A 10,000-nucleotide genomic window follows, 5' to 3' on the forward strand; every position below is an offset into this window, starting at 1 on the left:
TGCCCCTTGTGTCACTCCCACGATTTAACACAAATTTTGCCCGTATACCCTCCGTAGCTGGTAGTAAGGCCAGTTGTGCCCAACGCCTGAGAAACTATACCACCAATAGCCACGCTACTTGCATCTGTTCTCACTAAAAATGGGTGATGAAATCTAGGATATGCTAGTAATTCATTGCTAGTTAAGGCAGCTTTCAGATGATTAAATGCCCTTTCTCCTTTCCCTCCACAATTCATTAAATTTTGTTTCTTTAAAGCATCTAAGGGTCTCGCTAACTCTCCAAAACCTCTTATGAATTTACGGTAATACCCAGCAACCCAGTTACCTCCTTAAAGTTACATTGCCTGGGGAAATCTCTAATAGTCTTTACTTTACTGGGGCAGGGCTGGATACCTTCTGGGGTTGTTATATGTCCTCAAAATTCGACCTGTTTACAGAAAAATTTTCAATCAGACAAATTTATTTTCATACCATTATGTTGCAATCCTTCTGAGACTTTATGAATATTATTATTATGATCTTCGGCTGTTTTCCCTGTAGTTATGATAGCATCTAAATAAACAAGAACATTATGCCCAATTAAGAGGGACAGAATCACCATCAGTACTCTAGAGAAATGACTTGGATCATTTTTAACACCGAAACGAAGAAAATCAAACTTAAATGATTGATCATTAGCTATAAATGCCTTTTTATATTCACTGTCTTCCTGAATGGATATTTGATAGTACCCAGGTTTTAAATCAACAGTTGTTGAAAATTTGCTATCCCATACTTTCACAAGTAATTCTTCCATCGAGAGCAATGGAAATGCATTAATATTAGTAACTGCATTCACCATCCTATCATATTCACACAATCTTACCGAGCCATCTTTTTCCTAACAGCTACAATAGGAGAAGTCCAGGGGGATTCGCTTACCTCGATTATCCCTTGTTCCCTTAATATATCAATTTCCTTTTCTATCTCCTTTTGGAAATAAATGAGTACCTTATAAGGCCTTGACCTGATCGGCTCCACCTGCCCAGTTTTAATGCTAAAGGGAAATCGATCAATCCTCCTGGTGGGCTCATCTCCAATTGGATTTACATCGGAATAATTAATGACAATGTCATTAACTACAGGTTCATATTCTGACAGACATAATTTTTGTGCTTTCATAACCAAAATCTGTGTGCGTTCGTCTGTGCGGGCTGGAGTTGTGGCTCCAAACATCCCATTAAAAACAATTTCACATAATTTTAATTCACACACAGAATCATTCTTTCATCTAACAAATTATATCAGCTCTGTTCTCATTTATTTCTGTCAAGCCCTCTACTATCCTATGGGCCCAATTGTCATGGGGTTTAACAACCATCTTGTTTCCTTCCACAAACGACGACACGGGTCACTGATATGCTCGTAAGGGTCTGGGGAGACAACATTTCTCCTCTTTCAGGTACAGCTGTTATATTAGTTACATGTCTCCCGAAATTCACAAACACATTTATTCTCTCATGACTTTCTATCGACAATATGTACTTTTCTACTTTTACTGTTATTGTATCTTTTTCCCCAAAAATGCAAATTTGATTATTCAGGATAAAATCAATTCCTAAGATAGCCTCAATTCCTGGAATTCCCAAGGTGGGCAAGATAAAAAAATCATGTGTAAGCTTCACAGACTCCACCTTAAATTTGACGACTGTTTTATGGTTTAAGTGTAGTTTATTTCCGCTTGGCGTGTCAAGAACAATGGATGTCGCTGGCTGCAGTAGATTGAGGAGAATTTTCTTTCAATCAGTGAAATGCGGGCTCCTGTCAATCAGCGCTTGAATAGATTTATATTTAAGGTCAACCAACACTGCTTACATTCCTAGACAGCATTAAGAGATATGAGGCATGGTTCAGTGACCTCAGCTGCGATGCCGCTGGTATCTAGTGCTGCGGAAGTGAGGTCGGGGGTAGCGATAGAGGTCCCAGTGCCTGCTCTGTGACCACGTCCGTCTTCACTGATTCCTTAGCTACTGCTTGTGATGTCATGCTGGTGAGCCATAAAACTCCCGTGTCTCCCTCTTCCTTTGTTTCCTCTTCCTCGGATAATGGACTGGCGTTTTTGCCGAGCACACTCAAGATATATTACTGTAGGCCTGACAAGTGTACCAGCGGCGGGATCCTTGGGTGGGGAACTCCACTCGTCGGTGCCCCTCTCCTCCAGAGTGCCAGCATTGTTGACTGCGTCTTCATCTACCCCCATAAAGGGTTTCCGAGTGACTCTTATGGCTGCCAACTTCTCGTAATCAGGCCAGTTATACCCAGTTATTTTTTCTTCTGGCAAATTGACTAAATTTTTTGTATCGGACTCACTACGTCTGCTAACGAGCGAGTGTCATTGAACAAATAATCACATAAATACGGGTTTACCAATCTGCGAATATGCTTACGGGCAATTGCTTTTCTATCACCTTTTGGGAGATTGGCACTCCGGTAGCAAACGACGACTTTGCCATTCCGGAAAATGTGAGTTGCAAAACTAAGAACGGATTCACCTTTCCATTTTTGTTTTGTAATTTTCTTTTAGATCTCCCTTTCTCGCATCAGGCCAGGCATACTTCTCAGCAATCTAATTATTTGAATAGCTTTATCTCTCTCCGAACACCCTACTTCAAAGTCTCTCAAAAACAATTCAATCGATTGAAAACCTTTTGTTAAGCCGTTGATCATCAAAATGCATAACACTTGCCTTGAGTTCTGGCAACTTTCGGACTACGATTTCTGCATCTTCACTTTGCTGTGCATGTGTACTTTCACTTGTGTGCATTTGAACTTTGTCCATGTACGTTGCATACGTTGTGGTTACGCGCTGATCCTGTTCTCATTCCACCAACAATCTGTTCATTAACTGTAGTAGTTATCTAACTTATTTTCCAATTATTCCATTCCAATTCCGTGTCTATATTCTTCATCGGAAGCGCAATATCCTGCTGCTCCTTCGTTCTCATCTCCGGCAGCAGCAACATCTGCTAAGTTAGTCCTTGTGTATATAGGCATCTTCAACTTCTATTTTACCGGCTTAAAGAACAACTTCACTCACAGCATACACAAAAGACCTATTTTTTACACCATGCAGGACATATGATAGTGGGAGTGCTCTTGCTTGCAACACCTATAAAGAATATGAGAATCTTGAAAAACTTTTGACAAAATCATTTTTATATAATATCTCTTTCGGAACCAGAAGATAGTGGATGCTGCGACCGCTGACGGGTGAAGGCGTTTTTCTACCTAAAGTATGAGAAAATTCTTTCCTCTTCTATGCTACCATCGTTTTGGTGACACACTGTCAAGGAATTGCTTTTCACAGAATCTAAACCAGACACTTTCACTCACATAGATGCAATATGTCAAGCAGTATATATATATATATATATATATATATATATATATATATATATATATATATATATATATATATATATATATATATATATATATATATATATATATATATATATATATATATATATATATATATATATATATATATATATATATATATATATATATATATATATATATATATTGTAATGTCCTAGCATATTTCTAATTTTTACCGTTATATTAAGACTCCACAACCGCCATCTGTTGTTGGGTTATGTCTCCAGACTTATATATTAGTCTTTGTTTTCCTAGCACCACAAGTGAATTATTGTAAAATTACTTGTTATTTTTATTGTTGATCCTTGGGAAAACTGACTTAACAGCTTTCCATGTTTCGGTAAAGGGAGAGCTCCATAACCTTAGGTGGTGAATACTTGTTTCTAGCTTTAAAGTATTGTGATATTGTGCTACTCTTTATAGTAAGACGAGAGTAATATACTTTGGATTGTACAGTTAGAATCAAAAGAACGCCGACACTCAGGGGAAATCTTTCGTCAGATGTCTCTAGTGTTCCCATGACAAAACAGACAAGGAGTTGCCCTTCTTACAACTTCTACGAAATGGGCGGAGCATTCTCAAACCTTAGCGAATCAGACAGTAAAGGGCCGTCTTTGTTAGCAAAAGTATACAAATATTACAAATCGAGTTGCCATATTTCAATTCTGTATAATCATTTGACGTCTCAACTTTTCAATACAAATACAAAACACACACACACAAATATATATATATATATATATATATATATATATATATATATATATATATATATATATATATATATATATATATATATATATATATATACTATTATTTTTCAATTGCTACTTTTTTCGTAAGAGGGACCAAGTAGACACTTTCCAGGAAAGGGGGGGAGGTGTCTTCTTCAAACCCCCTGCCCCGGCCATTCCGACACTGAGCAAATAGGAAAGTCATTTCTTTTTTAGGGGTTGTGAAGACATGCTGCTTGTAGACTCATGATACAGCCTGTAAGATATTGTATCATTGCCTGAGATTTATTAGATAACCGTCAAAGTTCTAGTAAATTTGGCTAACCTAATTCACTATTAGTTTAGTTGTAAAATATAGCAGCAGTAGAATAAAATAGCTGCTGTTGATGGAAGGTCGATAAGTAACGAAATTTAAGTATTAACTTTGCATAATAGATAATCGATGATGGATATAATAGATACTGATGACTGCAAAGCACATTGAATACAATCAGAATTTATTATTTCGTATCGAAAATAACTTATATTTAGGAAGATGAGGACCCTATCACATTCTGGCAAAAGGTTTAAAAAATTTGTTTTATTGACAAATCATTGTCTCAGAACGACATGATTTTCAGAAATTTTGTCATGAAAATATGATATACCTATTTTCCCAAAATGAATTCTCCTATAATTTATCCTGAAAATATACACGAATAGATGGCATAAGCACGAAATGATTCCCCATTCTAATACCCTGATTGTAAGTTATCAATGATTATATAGTTGCTAGTAGCTTTATCTTGAGAAATTAAACATCTTTGAGATCAAACCAACTTCTTATCATTTTCATGCACAAAGGTCTTATAATCTTGATTAAAATAGGCTTAGTTTTGTATGATAAAGTCCTTATTTACAGTGATCAAGTGCCCGCATTAGCCCAGCTATGGGGTGCTAGATGTAGGTCTCTTGGCCGGGTAAATTACGCAAGGTAGATGGGCCCTTAACAAGCGAAAAATGCATTACTATCCATGAAGCTCTAGTTCGGGTTGTTCGAGCAAAAGTTATCCATACCAGCTCCTCAGCCTATCAGGGTATTAGTTAAACCACAATTTCTACAGCTGGTGCCGTGAGTAGGAGAAAGAAAAACCCAAATATTAAAATATCTCGGAAATAAAAGTTTGATTGTCCTTTTAATCACTACCTCATACAGCTGAGGAGCGATACTCATGGATTCCTAAATATTTTCTCTCATTCTTCAGATTCTATTTCCTGAGCTTCTTCCTCTATCCCCTGATTCATTATTTAATATTTGTGTTTCTTTCTATCATTATTTATTCATTTATCTATAAAATATTATCTTTAAAATTAATGCCCTTCTGCCTCGGTGCTCGTCCTAGGGCTTCAACTTTGGTTCTTAGCTTCTCACTGTGCCTCCATTAAAGAAATCTCTCCCAAGCGGCAGCAGAAACACCTTCACTTGACCATTCCAACTTGGAACTATGTGATATTTGTGTGACACCAAGACAAGATATTCATTAGCTGGATTCCGGAATAAGGCATTCGGAGATCTGTATTTCATTTTCCACTATCTTAGTTTCACAATCTCCATCGAAGTAAAAGAAAATTGCATTGTGAAGCATGCTTCCATGAATAAGTTGTGCCCCTCAGATTTTTTATACAATATATTATCCCATTCCTCTATCATTATTCCAGTTAACGAAAATATCTTAGTCGTTTTAAAGCAACTGGTTGAATTTTCCTACAGAGCATTTAAGGTATATAGAGGAGTATAAAATATAATGATCAAACTATATGCAGCCGGACAAATGTTGGTATACGGATCCTTAAGGAAGCAAATCCTCCACCCACCCAAAAGCAATTATAGTTATTTTCCCCCAAAATCACCCATTATTTGGATAAGCATTTGATTCTAACAAAATAATCCCGTTATTTATATCCTGTAATAACTATCTCCAATTTTGCCATTTAGTTTCGATAATTATCAAGTGAATAAAGCACTTACGACAAAGATTGAATTAGCAATGTAATAAAGATTTTACTATATAGGTTTAAGATTTTAGTTCTAATGGCAATGCTAATCCTTCAAGGCTAAGATAGCATATGGTGAGATGACAAAGGTCAACAATGGGAATGTAAAATAAATGATGAATAAAGGGAAAGTCTAAAGACTGAAACAGCACATATCCCTGAATCTGAATAATTTGGGAAATATTTTACAATAAAGTATCCTCACGTATTACGAAATGTTACATTCAATGAATATCTATAAACTGTAAGTAGTTCTTAGCAGTCAATCTAGAATTTGAAAAATAACGATAACCTTTTTGGAGCATAATACAATCATTTTTATTGGAAACATTGCATAATAATGACAAACAATATTTTGATATGTATTAATGTCTAAAAAGGAGTTTATGTGCTGTTACATTACTTCACTAACTAGAGTAAGCTCAAATCATTTGATCTCTCTCTCTCTCTCTCTCTCTCTCTCTCTCTCTCTCTCTCTCTCTCTCTCTCTCTCTCTCTCCCATTTCGTAGCAGTAGTAAGAGGAACAACTCGTTGTCTGTTTTGTCATGGGAACACTAGAGGCATCTAACGAAAGATTTCCCCTGACTGTCGGCGTTCTTTTGATTCTAACTGTACTTATGGTTGTATTTATCCTACGGTAACCATTGAAGGAATATAATAATTGTTCAATCACGAGTGACAACTAAAAATAGAAAAAAGGTCAACATCAAGGAAAAACGGAAATTCACTACAGTGGGTCCTGACAATGATCTGAAGTGAAATGAAGTGAAATGAAATGAAGTGAAATGAAGTGATTTAAGCTCTTTAGTATAGTGAATTTCCGTTAGTGTACAATCAATAGTTATACCTCCACAGTTGTTGAGCTCTCCCTTCTGCGATCAAGGTGCCGTATTGTATAAGTCATCGCAAGTATCATTGATAGTTTGGAAGAAGTGCAGAGCAAGGAATCGGTACTTAGTCGCCGTTCTGTTGCCTTAACGTTGCCGACTATCGCATTTTTTGCGTTCCTTAGTCACCCCAGACGTATTAGAATACTTCTGGATTAATTTCCCTCATAGGGTACTCATCCTCTGATGCCGATTGTTTGGAGGAAGTGGAGTGTAAGGAATCGGTACTTAGTCGCCGTTCTGTTGCCTTGACGTTGCCGACTGTCGCTATTGCGTTCTTTAGTCACCCCAGACACATTGGAACACTTAGGGTAACCATCCCCTTTCACCATTCAGGAATTAATTTCCCTCAGGGATTACTGTCCCTCTTTTACAGAAGACGAGAACCCAGGAACGTGTTTTCCTAGTGCTTGAAGTGAGTTTCGTGAAATTGATGTTGTGGTTCTTGTATATTTAAGTGGGTTTTTGTGAAAAGTGATGTTAACTAGTGCATCGTGCGTAGTTAGTGATAGTTTCGAAAAACTTAATGACGTATGTTGTTTGTGCTTTCGTTAGGGTAACGTTCAGTGGCAGTTCGGTGAAATCTTTATTGACTATTAGTGTATATTTCTTTAAAGTGGTAATATATTCATACCTGTGACAGTAAGTGTTAGTGATTTGGTGATTTATTGACCTCGTGTTAGTGATTCGGTGATTTATTGACATTGTGTTATTGATTTGGTGATTTATTGACCTCGTGTAAGTGATGCGGTGATTTATTGACCTCGTGTTAGTGATTTGGTGATTTATTGCCCTAATGCTTAGTGATTCAGTGAATCGACCATAAAGGGATAGAGATTTAATACTTCTGCGGTTTAGTCATTGGTGATTCAGTGTTTTAGCGATAGTGATACAGTGATTCGGTGACAGTGACTCGGAAAGTGCTCGTAGTAGACCAAAAGTGATTTTTGTGATCCACCATATGTTTCAACGCAGAGAAGTTTTTTGAGTACCCTCGGGGGCACCTCTTATTGTTGAGAGATGCCAAGAAAAATGACCTGTGAAAGATTGCTGAACAAGCAGGGATTCCTGTATTGCCCTCCATGGTGAAAGCGGAACTGCTGCGTAGAGTTTTGGATTTCCTGGTAGCCAAAGCTTCCGTTTCATTAGAAGAAACTGCTCCCCTTCGGCCCCTTACATTAGGGAGAGGTGAAGCTAAGGCTATAGAGGATCCAGAATTGGTTAAGCTCAAGTTGCAGCTTGAATTGGAGAGAGAGAAAAAGGCAGCTCGTCAAGCTGAATACAAGCAGAAAGATAGCCTTGGAACGACGGGAAAGAGAAGAAAAGATAAATATGGAGAGAACCTGGCCAGTATCAGGTTGAACGAGAAAGGCAAAGAGAGAGAGAACTTGGCGAATGTTTTTCCCTCACTAAGGCTCTTAAACTACTACCCCCGTTTGATGAAAAAGAACCAGATATGTTCTTTTGTTTTTTTGAGGACATAGCCACAACCTTGGATTGGCCAGAAGAACAATATGTTCAACTCATTCGGAGTGCACTGAAAGGCAAGGCTGCTCATATAGCTTCGCAAATGTTAGAGGAACGAGATTACTATGTCCGGAAGAAAGCTGTCCTTGATGCTTATACCATTACAGCTGAAGGGTATAGGCAAATGTTCAGGAACTCCATTAAAGGAACCACCCAAACTTATTTGGAATTGTTTCAGGTCAAATTAAAACAGTTTAAAAAATGGTTAGAATCTGAAAACATAACTACCTTTGAACAATTACAGAACTTAATGGTACTAGAGGAGTTTTTTAGTAGAATTTCTTCCACCATTTCTATGTACATCAGAGAACAGCAGTTGAAGGAGGAGAAGAAAGCGGCTCTTCTTGCTGATGAATATCACCTCATCCATAAGGTCAAGAAACATAACTCTACAGATCAGGCAAGTATAGATATTTATTGTTCCTTTTGTAAATAGAAGGGACATGTCATAAAAGACTGTCCTAACCCCCGATGTCAATTTTCTAAGGTTATGCAGCCTTCTCAGCAAACAGCAGGGAACAGACCAGAGACTACTCAGTGCAAAAGCCAAAGAAGGATTGCTCTCCATTGTTCTCAAGTCACAAATGACTTCTCTGATTTCCTTTGCTCTGCTACTGTCAATAATTACACTGTAAAGTTGTTTAGGGACACAGGATCGTCACAAACTATAGTAAGTGGTAAATTGAAACCTCTGACTCAGCCTACTAATAAATATGTTACCACCACTGATTTATCCAGTAAATTAGTGTTACCTCTGGTTAACATGTATATAGATTGCCCTTACTTTACTGGAGGAACTGAAGTAGCCTTACTGGATAGAGATTTGCCTTGTGAGAAAGCTGATATTCTGCTAGGAAATGATTTAGGTGAAGGAACTGTCATACCTAATATCATTATTTCTCAACCAGGGTGTGTTTTAGAAAATGAGCAGAACCAACAGGAAGTTCTACCTTGCTAAGCCACCACTGTTTCTGCTGCTACTAAAGCTGCAATTGGAGCTCCCACTGATGACGACACCTCAAACTCCTCACCGAGCTCACCAGACTTGGTTGTTCTCCATCATGATGATTTCACCAATCTTCAGAGATCAGATGATAGCATTAAAGATTGCTTCAATAAGGTTGAAAATCCCTCGGATAAGAGCCAGAAGTTACCCTTATTTTATCTAGAGAATAATATCTTCATGCGTCATTAAAGGTCTCGTACACTGACTGACAAAGACTCGTGGCGAGACTGTCATCAACTGGTTGTACCTGGCAGCCTCCGATCTTCAATCATGAAATTAGCCCACTCTGCTGAGAGTCATCTAGGCATCACCAAGACATACAGGTGCCTCCTAGAAGATTTCTACTGGCCCAGAATGAAGATGGACGTAAAGAGTTTCGTAGAGAGGTGTC

This window comes from Palaemon carinicauda, chromosome 5 (assembly GCF_036898095.1).
Source record: "Palaemon carinicauda isolate YSFRI2023 chromosome 5, ASM3689809v2, whole genome shotgun sequence".
NCBI classification, from domain to species: domain Eukaryota; kingdom Metazoa; phylum Arthropoda; class Malacostraca; order Decapoda; family Palaemonidae; genus Palaemon; species Palaemon carinicauda.